This window comes from Mustela putorius, unplaced genomic scaffold (genome assembly GCF_011764305.1).
Source record: "Mustela putorius furo isolate JIRA1106 unplaced genomic scaffold, ASM1176430v1.1 tig00000224_pilon_pilon_pilon, whole genome shotgun sequence".
Lineage (NCBI taxonomy): Eukaryota > Metazoa > Chordata > Mammalia > Carnivora > Mustelidae > Mustela > Mustela putorius.
In genome coordinates, this window is record NW_025421321.1 from 9,981,094 (window position 1) to 9,993,802 (window position 12,709).

Below are 12,709 nucleotides of genomic sequence, written 5' to 3' on the forward strand. Positions count from 1 at the left end.
TTCTCTGCTTACCTTATCTGGCTTTCATAAAAATTGCCAGGATTTAAGGGAATTATGAGTATGTTTGAAAGAGGCAGATGATAGTGGTGATATATTTTTACTATGCCTTTGCATCTGTAATACATGTATAACCATCCTCTGGGTTAGGTCTAATTACTCTCAACATATAGATGGAAATTCATAGATTTAAAGATGGAATTTACAAGTGGAAACCAAAGTTCAGAGAGGTAAAGTGACTTGTTTAAAGTAACACAGCCATCAGAAAGGATGAATACCCAACTTTTGTATCAACATTCCCGGGACTGGAGGAGATTATGCTGAGTAAAATACATCAAGCAGAGAGAGTCAATTATCATACGGTTTCACTTACTTGTGGAGCATGAGGAATAACACAGAAGACACTGGGAGAAGGACAGGAGAAGGGAGTTGGGGGAAATCAGAGAGGGAGACAAACCATGAGAGACTGTGGACCTGAAAACCAAACTGAGGGTTTTGGAGGGGGAGGGATGGGGGGTAGGTGAGCCTGGTGGTGGGTATTAAGGAGGGCACATATTGCATGGAGCACTGGGTGTGATGCATAAACAATAAACCTTGGAACACTAAAAAAATAAAATAAAATAAAATAATAAAATAAAAATAAAGTAACACAGCAACTCAGAGCTGGTCTTGTGACATTTGAGTAGAAGTTTCTGTTGCCACCTATAAAATTCTCTTGTCATAAAGATATGAACAAGGGTAGATGGAAGTGGGAGGCTTGATATTGAGGTGAGGGATATGTGCATGTGTGTGTGTGTGTGTGTGTGTGTGCACGCACACGTGTGTGTGCGCTTGAAGTGATCATCTACATTTTATGAAGTTTTACATAAGTGTATATGCGTTCATTCAACTACAGTGCATGACTGGGAGGGTGTTGCATTTTTCAATTGAGATCTTTTAACTTGGCATCGTTATCCCATTGTTCTACCTTAACAAAGCCAGGGTAGCTGGAAGAATCAGGCCAGGATTGCACACATGCTTTTTATTTGCCACATGGGGCCAGTTGGCAAGATGCCTGTAGAGGGCTGACGCTCCAGGGAACTAGAAAACACTGATTGGCCCATGACGAGGTCAGAAACTCTGAAGCATCTGTCTGGAAGAACGAATATTCCCTGACACTGCCTACACCAACCCTCACCCTGGGCGGGCATTTCTGCCTGTCCCCTCATGGAATGGGCGAATAAAATAAAGAAGAGGACGGTTGAGGCTTGCCCAAGGTCCTTTAGTGAGTGGGTGGCCCCTGGTGAGCCTATGTCCTGTGTTGCTGTCCTCAGAGGGCTGAACTCTGCTGGGGCAAAGCTTGCTAAGAAGGGCCAGGCCCCCGGAGAGGGGCCAAGGGCAGAAAGAGAAGGTTCAGCTGGTAGGCAGGTGAGAGGCTGTGTGATGGGAGTTGGGGACGTTGATCCTTGAGCAAAATTCACCATTTGTGCAGCTTTGTCTATCTGTACTGAGTGCCAGGGCCCACACAGCACCCCTAACAAACCATTCCTGCTTTTGAGGAGCTTCTACTGATTAACAGATGGATAACAACCCCGATCATAAATAACAGCAAACCACGTATAGCATCTGACACCTACAAAGCGTTTTTCACCTGCAGTGTCTGGTTTTGCATGCACGGTTTCTGGATGCAGAAAGAACAGGTCAACGATCATTTTCTAGGGAGAATCTCTAAAGCTCAGAGTAGTTAGATGCAAACTCATTCTTTCTGCTCCGCAGCCCAGCACTTATTTCAATAATGATGGTTTCAGGCCAGGAGTAGATTGTATTAATGTGAGGTAGAGAAAACCACCAACACAGTGTGAGATGCAGGATTTTTTTCCCCCAACAAATACCAAGAGCTCCCTGTCCCTCAGTTATCACCCTGACACAGCACACAGCACCTTTTCCTGGCCCACTTCACATGAGGCCTGCTGCACTGCTAGGGCGCTTTGCCCAGCAGCAGTCGGCCTCCCTGGGCCACATCCCCACTTCCCCCAAAACCCTTCTGCAAGCATTCTCCCCAGACTTGCTGCTCCAACCCTGGTCCTCTTGTCTGTGGACTCATGAGGAAGCCACAACATTGTGCTACTGGAGGGAAGGACAACAGAACCGCAGGCTAGGAGGACAGCTTATAGCCCTAGGCCCTCTGCAAAATGCTGCTTCCTGGCCCTGGGGCATGGTCCCCACCCTCTGGGGGTGGTCAAGGGGAGGGGATAGCTTTTCTCACTGCCAAGGAAAAGTGGCATCAGCTTGGAATCACCATTCTCATCTATGTTTGAGGGATCAAAGGAATGATTCAAACTGACAAATCCGTGATTGTCCAGAATTCTAGGCAAACTTGGATGACTGTCAGGAAAATGGCAGGTCTCACGCTAAGTCTGGTAAGTCAGGTAGGATTTGGAGAGCTGGGGCAGGGTGTGTCGAAGTATCCAAGAACACTCCGTGGTGTACTTTAGGTTAGTTTATCAGTTAATTCAGTAACCATATTAGTTTCCCAGAGCTCTTATAATAAATGACCACACACGGGGCGGGGGATGGGGGGAGAGTGGTGGTGGCTTAAAACAACAGACATGGATTGTCTCACAGTGCTGGAGGCCTAAGGTCCATGATCAAGACGTCAGCTGTGCCACACTCCCTCTGATGCTTTCATGGAGGATCCTTCCTTGCTTCTCCCAGCTTCTGGTGGCTGCCAGCCACCCTTGGAGCTTTTTCTGTTTGCAGATGCCTCGGTCTAGCTTCTGCCTCTCCCATCGTCTGGCATTCTCCCCGGTGTCTCTGTGTCCAAATCACTCTCTTCTCTTTTCTCTCATAAAGACACCAGTCTCTGAATTAGGCCCACCCTAATCCAGCATGACCTCATTTTAGCTTGATGACAACTGCAAAGACCCTTCTTCTAAGTAAGTTCACATTCACAGGTACTGGGAGTTAGGGATTCAACGAAGATTTTTAGGGAACACCATTCAGCCCACAACAACAAGCAGAAGACTTTTAGTAGCACTCGAGCACAGTGAAGAGAGTAAAGGGGGCAGTTTCAAATGCTGGAAATCATATTGAAGATTTTAGTGAATAAAAGGATAAAGGTATTAGCCCTGGCAAGAAAAAGCAAAAAATGTGCAGTAGGTTTATTTTAAGTTCAGATAGAGGTGAAGAGAAGATAGCTATAAAATTAGTAAATTATCTTTTATGACTTTTCATGGTTATCTAAAGCATGTCTCATGAATCTTTATATCTGTAGCAATATGATTATTGATTCAGGCAGGTAAACACGCACTCATAAAGAACAACTTGCTAGGAAGACAGTCTTTATCACTTGGCACTGAATGGGGGAAAGCTACAAAGAGGAAAATCTGTCACTCATGACGGTGAATAAAGCATTTAATCTGATTTAAAGTCCTCTGTTTCAAACTGCTTACTTGGCTAAACAAAGCTCTGTAATTCACTGGGTTGTATATCTAGCTTCCTTGAAAGTAAGATAAAGAAACTTTAGGGCACAGCATCCAAATAAATAAGGCACTTTTCTGTTTAAGTGACTTGTCTCATGATTTCCTTTTAATTTAAAGGTAATTTCCTTCTTCAGCAGAGACTCATATTTCTAACTTCAAATTTTCTGTTTCAAAAGGGAGAGCTGAAATTATTTTGTTTGCACATGTGGACAACATTCCTTGAATGATCCAAGATTAGGAGGTATATTCTGAAAGGAGGGGCTGGATGCAGCAGGACTTGGTGGCAGACAGGCTGTGAGGAACAGGAGGGGGACCAAGTAGAGCCTCTCCCTGGGCTCATAGAATGTGTGTGCTCAGCAGATGTTTGGTGAATGAATGGATAAGAGCAGAGACAATGCAGGAAACTTACTAGAAATGAAGATGACGAGAGTGGAGAATGAATGGGCTGTAAGATGTGAGCTTCCTTTTGGAGATACTGATCTGTGTCCCTAGAAAATCACTCCAGGAGGCAAAAAGAAAAGAAAAAAAAAAAAGCAGAGCTGGGGCTTGGGAGTGAGGTCAGGGCAGAATGCCGGTTTAGGAGGCACTGGCAAGGAAATGATATTTGAAATAACGGGATCTGGTGAAATTTTGGGTGGAAACTCTTCACAAAGAAAAGAGGTGGGCTTAGCATAGAACAGAAAATGGAAACCGTTCACATTTAGGAGACGCTAGAGGAAGGAGGGCTGGAGGAAGAAAACAAGGTACGGCAGTGTGAAGGCTGGTGCTGGTCAGTAGCAGGGCAACCCAGCTGAAATTGTCCAAGTCCAGTGAAGGACAGGGCTTGAGGACAGACTCAGCTGCTGAAACGGCAGGGACGACTGGCAGAGCAGAGCAGAAGACTCCCAGTATCTGCAGTTGTATGAGAGCAGAGTTAGAGGAGTGCTTGGTACCGAGGCATGGCTGCTGCTGGGAGGTGTGAATCAGATGCTTTGGGATGACGCTGGGAGGTGTCATGCTGGAAACTGGTGAAAGAAAGACACAATGTCAGTCTTGGAAGATATCTGAGTAGCATAACCTCATGGTTTTAAGAACTTGGGCTCTAGAATCAGATCTATGTTCCAAAACCAGTTCTGTGAAGTTTGTGACCTTGGGCAATTTCCTGAAGCAAACTGATGCTTCATTTCTTCACCTGTGAAGTGGTCATAAAATATGAACTGGCATTGAACATGACAATGTGTGTAAAGAGCCGAGTCCAATACAAGGGGCACAGCAGGGGCTCGGTGAACGTTAGCTATTAAGATAGCACTTGCGTGGGGCACCTGGGGGGCTCGGTGGGTTAAAGCCTCTACCTTTGGCTCGGGTCATGATCCCAGGGTCCTGGGATCGAGCCCCACATTGGGCTCTCTGCTCAGCAGGAAGCCTGCTTCCCTCTCTCTTTCTGCCTGCCTCTCTGCCTACTTGTGATCTCTGTCTGTTAAATAAATAAATAAAATCTTTAAAAAAAATGGAATAACACTTGTGTGGCTAGGAAGGTAAGAACTCAGGATGGGAAGTTGTATCAGTCAGGCTAGACAAGGGTAAGCTGCAATAACAAACAACCCTAAGTCTCAGCCCCTTACAATAATGAAGGTCAATTTTTTACCCAGTGGCATGTTCATCATGCATTGGCAGTGGCTCCACCATGTTATCTTCACTCTGAGACCCCAGCAGAAGAAAAAGAGTGCCTGGTGAAGAGCATGGTGGCTTATACAGCTTCTGCTCCAAAGTAACATATGCCATTTTTGCTCACATTTCACTGGCCACTGTTGCATAGCAGTGCCAGAGTTCAGTCAAGCAGGGCAGTATAATCTCTCAGTTAGGGTCACCCAATGTTGGTAAAGAGTAATTCAGTTGACTGCAGCAGAGCTAGTCAGCGGCGGAAGCAGGGAGTGTGACCAGCTGTGTAAATCAGTAACTCAGTTTCAAAGCCTGGGTCAGAATCAGAGCAGAGCTCGGAGAGCTGTTCTTGAGCCTGGGATGGGACAAACAGAGCATGGGACAGGCATGGGAAGGCCTGGGCAGTTCTCTTCAGGAAGAAAGAAAACCAAGATGAAGAAGCCAATAATAACAAACGGGAGGGGAGAGTTGATAAAAATTACACAATAACCTGACCTAAGTCCTGCTGGCCCAACAACCCACATGTGTTCACAGACAGGTGAGCACTTGTGTTGTGTGCCCAGGAGGCTGGGTCCCTGGTGGAAGAGAACCATGCAAAGAAATGAAGCCCTGGCACCTGTTTCTGTTCTCGGACTCATCTTTGCATCCTCAGGAAAGTTCTGTTCTTTGTGGGCTGTCTCAAGTCAATAGCCATGAGTGAGAAAAGTGAGAAATGGAATGAGAGAAACAGCATCATCATAGAACACATGAACACAAAACACACAACACATGCCTAGTCTTTGGGTGCCCCTGCACACACAGTACACCCATTTTAAAAATATATATATATTTTCTGTTACCTAAGCTTACACTCAACATGGGGCTTGAATTTGCAACCCTGAGATCAAGAGTCACATGCTCCACTGACAGAGCAAGCCAGACACCCAGAGAGTGCACATATTTCAGATGGAATGGTCATGGAAGGTTAGGAGGGAACAAAGGATGGCAATATGGAAAAGTGGTAAAAGAAAATTAATAAGATAAACAAGAGTGGGACCTCACCCAGGCCAGTGGTGACAATGCTCCATGAGCTGAGGAGTATAATTAACTCAATCCATTGCTCCTGAACTCCAAAAATGAATGAATGAATGTTTTTGTCTTCTACTCAGTCTTCTGAAGTATTTTGTGTTTCACCAGAGAGATCTTGTTAGAGCTTCAAAAAGTTGTGGAGCTACTTGTTTGCTTTATTTCATGAAGAGACTGTGTGTAGCTCTCGTCCCATGGGGTGCGCTCGGATGTTCTCAGGTACTCCCTGGGTGAACTGCATGGAGTCTGGAACGAGGACCCATCTGACAACCAATGGGCTCACCAGTAAAAATTCCTGTAATGATAGAAACGTTCTCCAGTCTGTGCCGTTCAACTCAGGAGCTGAATTTTAAATTTTATTTAAGTTTAAGTGCAAAGGCATACAGCTATCATTTGGGGTATCCGAAGCTAGATTCTAGGTCCCAGAGTGGATGTGCCAGGCAGTACCTACCTTCTGGATGGGTCTGGAACTCTCCAGATGGTCTGGCCTGGCTGTTACATGTTACATGGGGCACAGCGGGTCCTGGCTCCTTCTTAGAAGTAGAAGATATGTAATCATGTGGGCTGGGGTCACCAAGGGGAGGCAGCGGAGTCTAGGGCATCCTTCTCAACCAGGTTCTACAAGAGAACAAAGTCCTATGGAACATAAGGGAAGTGCCTATTTCTTCAATGTTCTCAAGAGCAGCACCTATCTAGAACCATTCTAGGTGCACGGGGGAGAAGGGAATTATTTATATTCAGGATCTTAGGGCTTTTCTTCTGGAACTGGGATTTTTAAAAACTGGTCTAGGGAAAGGGAGGGCCCTTAAAGTAGAAGTAAAAGTAAGGAAGTAGATCCCAACCTTCTCATTCCTTCCAAAGACATTTTTCTTGAACCTACAAAACCATTACAGGTATCAGAATGCAACAGAAGCCTACAGTATGTCCAACATCTTGCCTGATAATTCTCTGGTATATAAGCAAAAGCATTTCATCATCCAAGGAAGAAGTTCCAGCCAACTTCCAAGCCATGACTAATCTTGTTTTCTTCTCCATCATCATCACCATCAACCCTCTCCACCACTGCCTCCAAAACACTTGATTTCCTGGCCAGTTGTGCAAAGCAACTTATGTGAGGATAAAAACAAATATAACCTTTTAAAAGCTTACAAGTACAGACAGATACAAAGAATGTAGGTCGTGTTTGGCACATAAAACTTATATATAAATCAACTTGTATCTTTAAGACAAGAAATAGCTTACCAAAAAAAAGAGAAATAGCTGACATTGTTAGTAGAATACAGAAAAGTATAAGAAAGAAAGGAAGTGTGTGTATGTGTGTATATATATAGTATAAACATACTATATGTATATACAGTATGCATATATTTACACATTTATACACATATATACATATACATAGACAAACACATATATATATAAATATTTATACATACATGAGATTCAGACAATATAGACAAGTGGAAAGTGAAAGTCTCTTCCCTTCACATCTCTCTTCAAAATGGTAGCTTTCAAGAACTTTTCTTGATTCTGTCCATAAATTAAAAAAAGAAAAACCTTTATGTAAAACTATTCATGTCAATGCATACTCAATCATACACATGCATAATTCATAGGGGGATCAGCATATACAGACATAAATACTGGCTTTTTCACATAATGTCTGTGGAGATTTCTACCCTTGGAACATGTAGGCACACCTCCTTCTTTGTCCTGCCTGCATAGTATTCCATTGTGTGGGCTTCAGAGTTGAATTATGTCCCCCAACCAAAAAAAAAAAAAAAAACATGTGGAAGTCTTAACTCTTAGTTCTTCTTCAGAATGTGACCTTATTTAGAGATGAGGTCTTTATAGAGACAGTGAAGTGAAAACGAGATCATTAAGTACAAAAATGACTGTTGTCCTGATAAAAAGGAGAAATTTGAGCATAGAGACAGGTGTACACAGAAGAAGTTGTTATGAAGAAGTAGAGGGAGAAGACCACCATTTTCAAAACAAGAACAGAGGCCTAGGAGAGTTTCTTCCCTCACAACTCTCAGGAAGAATCAGCCCTGTCAACACCTTCATCTTGAACTTCTTGCTTCCACAACTGTGAGACAGTAAATTTCTATTATTTAAGAATACATCATCTGTGACATTTTGTTATGGCAACCCTGGAAACTAACACATGTGGTACATCAACATTTATGTTGCTAGTCCCTTTGATGGACGCTTTGTCTCCAGAAGAATGTTTTTAATGCAGTAGGCAAATTGCAATAGAAAGAATCCCTTTGGGTGAGTGGTTTGTTTTTTATAAAACAAACAATTTGGGGGGGGGGTATGAACACTTACTAATTTTTCAGACTTGATTATTTGCTTTTTAATATATCAAGCTTTCTTAAAGCGAGCCCACCTGTAAACAAGAAGCTGACGGAGTGCAGTCACAGGGATTCCACAGCTCACAGTGAGTGAAAGGGAGTCAGGTGACATTCCTAGGACTCTTTCGGTTTCAAGTGACAGAAGCCCCATTTGTACTAGCCTGAGGGGAAAGGAAATTAAAATTTTTAAAGATTATTTATGTGAGAGAGAGGGAGAATGAGTTGAAGGGAGGGGCAAAGGAGGAGAAGCAGACTCCATGCTAAGCAGGGAGCCTGACTCAAGCCTTGATCTCAGGACCCTGAGATCTTAACCTTAACCGATTGAGCCACCCAGGCATCCTGGAAATTAATTTTAAGGCTATTCTGATGTCTTGCAGGATTTAAGGAGAGCTGGGTTTCAGGGAAAATTGAGACCAGGGACCAGGACACCATCAGAACCCTCTCTCTCTGACTTGAGCCCTCTTTCTCTTTGAAAATTTTATCAGTTCTCCATGTCTTCTTGAGATGAGCTTCCCTATCTATGTGACCCACAAGATAGAGAGCCTGGCTTTGAAAGAACTCTGATGGGTTCAGCTTGGGTCACACTGTCATGCCAGGACCTAGCCTCACCCAAGAGCAGAGTCATGGTGTACTAACCTGACTGCAGCTTTGGAAACCATTTGGATGTTGGGAGTGGCATGGTGGGTGGGAAACTGTTGCTGGTCGAAGGAAGTTTCCAGAAGACAACAGCCTGAGGTCTCCTAATTGTTTTGATGGAAGCTTCCTAGAAGAGATATAATTTCACTGATGCCACCATTTAGAGAAAACCTTTTTAACACCCACCCCAAGGGCTCTGGGCCAGCTCCTTGGGCCACAGAGAAGACCCCCCTATACGAGCAGAGGTACCTTTGACAATTTGAATCTCCGCAAGTGCATCCCTCCCCAGACCTCTGCAACTGTGTGATCCTTCCAGGCAGAAGCAGAAAGCAGCAGAAATGACTGTCAAAACAAGGCCGGGCTCTGCCTGCAGGAAAATCCGGGCTGTGGCAGTGGCTCAACGCCTGCCAAACGAAATACCAGTTAGGAGATGTCGCTGGCATGCAATTTAAAGAATAACTCGACTAGCACTTGAGGTTATTTAGAAAAATACCTTTGGTCACGTGCTTCCCAGAATGCTATGTACTTGAAATGAATCATCTGTACCCAGCCCAGAGCAGATTTAATTACAATCCCCTCCCGTGTTGCTTCTTTTAAAACTTGACCTTCTTTTCTGGTTGCTATTCAAATTCGGCAAAATATCAACTTGATTTTTTTTTTTTTTTTTTGAAGCTAAGGAAGAATCTTTCTATAACTGAACAGTTCCAGACAGGAAGAAGGGACCAAGCTCACAGGGAGGAGGCTTGCAATGTAATGATGACAACAGATTACCTTTCATTATAGGGAATATGTCATTTACCTACGAGAGCTAGAAAATAATTTATCCTAATGACTGTACACAGCTTGTAAGCAAAAACAAACATCAAGAGGACAAACAGAATAGTTTGTGAATAATTTGACTCGACTATGCCAGCCAAACATATGTGACATCTGTATTTCTAAAGCAGGGGGATGGAGGGTGTCTCTATTCATGTTCGACGCTGGGGTTTTAATGGATATGATTAACCCATGGGTCGTGCCCATGATTTAATAGTGTGGCCTTTATCAGGAGACCAGTAAACAGGCAAGAGCAAGGAAAAAAGGTCCTGGAGAAAGAAGTCAGGCAGGAACATGAACCCCTTGGAGCCTCAGTATTTGCATCTGGGAAGAAGCCTCAATGGTCCACACATTGCAAGGTTTCACACAATTTAGAGAAAACAGATAGGAAGTGACTGGCCCAGGATGGAAGGCTTAGCAACACAGGTTATTATTCTTTTTCAGCCTGTTTTCCGGTGCCTGGTAGAGGAACTGTTTGCCCCTCTGGATGTTAAGCAAACATAGCCTGCCTCAATAGAAAGTTGGACCAGGTTCCCATCTCATTGTCTTTGTGTTTCAAATTAGTGATTAGGTCTGCTTCGTGGCTGACACCAGGGAATCACACTGATCAGTGTCAGTTGGGGGTTGATCAAAACTTATGGTCCCTGGGGTTGAGTAGTTCAGAGGATTAGGCTGGCCTGACCCTCACAGTGAGGGTGTATGGTTTCAAGGCATTACTCCCACGTGAGAGAGAATGACCATGAACAGACATCCCTCCCAGCCAGAAATCCTGTCTTCCTGGAGAGCGCCACGAGCTCCTCGTCATCCAGACCCTTCCATCCTTTCCTGGGCCTATGTCCCACACCCCTTCTCCTCAAGATGTCAGCTTCCCTCCCTCTCTCCCTTCTTTCCTTCCCTCCAAGAACCCAGCCTATGTGGGTATACACGCTCACCAGGGGGCACATTTCTGGCTAGAGGACTTACCGCTATTTCTTTAGGAAGCTGAGGGAGGCTATGTGGAGAAACCAGACCACGAAGCCAGATGAACCAACCATACGGCGGTGTCTGCTGTGTTCTGAGTGATTTTTATCATCACAGCTGAGGCAGGTCAGTGACCACATGTCCCACAGCCTCCCAGCCGCTCCCTCTGACTCTCAGCTCATGCTTCCTTTCCACCAGTCCACCCTGGAACAGGCTGGGGGAGGGAGAGCCCCATGATGTCTTAGCTGTCCTTGACCACCCATCCTCAAACTCCTTTAACACCTATAATTTTTTTTCACGCAACTCAGAAAGAAAAATAAACAAAAACAAAACGAAGTGAGAAAGACGGGAGGATGATCAAGGAAAGCCTCTCTGAGGAGACTGTGTCTCTGAAGAGACTGGATGGTGTGAAGAAAGATGGGAGAGGTGTGGGCTCCAGGAAGAGGAGACAGACAGGAGATGGCCCGCAGTGGGAGGGGTGGGTGGGACCGTGCTCGGCTGGTAAGGCAAGCAGGCCACCAACGTAGGCCCTGCAGGCCTTGGTTTTGCTTATGGATTTTATTTAAATTTTGATGCGAGCTTTTGGAAAGCTTTTTTTTTTTATTGTGATAAAATATACATATCATAAGATGTACTATTTTAGCCCATTTTAAATGGACTGTCCAGTGGCATTAAGTACATTCACACTGTTATGCAACCATCATTGTCGTTCATCTCCAGAATGCTTCCATCTTGCAAAACTGGAACTGTACCCATTGCACACTCACGCCCCACTCCCTGTCTCGCAGCCCTTGGCAACCACCATTCTACTCTCTGCAACATACTCACCAACACTTGTTATTTCCCTTGTGTGTGTGTGTGTGTTTAATAGTAGCCCCCCTAATGGGTGTGTTTTAGACAGTTCTGACCCAGGGGTTGGGGGGCATGACCTGGATTGTGTATTTAAAGGATCCTTCTGGCTGGAAGGTAGAAAATGAAGTGTGTATAAATTACCAGGATAATTTTGAGGGTGAAGAGACTTCTGTGAGTAAGTATTCAGGGCCAGTGTGCAAAGTATCATTGTCCCAGTGAAAGCAGATGGGTGTTCACCTACCTCTGGTAGGGGAGAGTGAAGCACTCAGAAGGCTGAGAGCGGGCAAAGGTGAGGGCACCCTGTATCCATCTGCAACAGAGAGGGGGGTAGGTGAGGAGCTGAGGAGGCAAACAGGATGGGGGAGCCACTACCACCCCTGTACGAAGGGGGGAAGGAGAAGCTGGTATCCTTGACTTCGGGGGCCCAGCAGATATGTTCTCAGGGAGCAAGAGCAGGGAGTAAAAGGCTACTGCCACTGACATCCAGCTGTGTCCGACTCTTGTCCCTGCTCTCCCCTCCCCACCTCCCACTGGCTGAACCCCGGTGGGAGACATGGCCTGGGAGCCCCCACAGCAGCCTACAGGGCTGAGTAGTGAGGAGAGCAGGAAGGCCTGAGGGGACTGGGTACTCACTGCAGGGTGGTCGTGGGAGGTGGAATCAATAGGCCCAAGGCTGGCTGTGGGGTCTGAAGCAGAGAGCAGAATGAAGAAAGAGGCCAGCGTTTTTAGAAAGAGTTGCCCCTTCCTCAAGGTGGGGAGATGGGAAGGGGGCAGGGGGAGGCTTGGGTCCAGGGGTTCATCCTCTGGTAATCCACTTAGCTGCACCTTTGTTTTGTGTGGATTTTTGGTGTAACCTTTAATTAAGAGTTTATTTATTTATTTGAGAGAGAGAGAGAGAGAGAGCACAAGCGGTGGGGTGGGAGGAGA

General features: G+C 45.1%; 1 long non-coding RNA gene across 2 annotated transcripts; it reads right to left on the bottom strand.

Annotated features, from left to right (window-relative positions):
- Positions 1-740: 740 nt before the first annotated feature.
- Positions 741-9,589, bottom strand: LOC101689605. 2 transcript variants are annotated; one of them, XR_199455.2, is made up of 7 exons: positions 9,404-9,589; positions 9,155-9,281; positions 8,554-8,679; positions 7,598-7,691; positions 6,613-6,779; positions 6,138-6,456; positions 741-4,462 (listed from the first exon to the last, which is right to left on the bottom strand). It is a non-coding gene; the product is annotated as an uncharacterized LOC101689605 (long non-coding RNA). The 2 variants fall into 2 exon arrangements; XR_001179497.1 differs by lacking the exon at positions 7,598-7,691.
- Between the last annotated feature and the right edge of the window lie 3,120 nt (positions 9,590-12,709).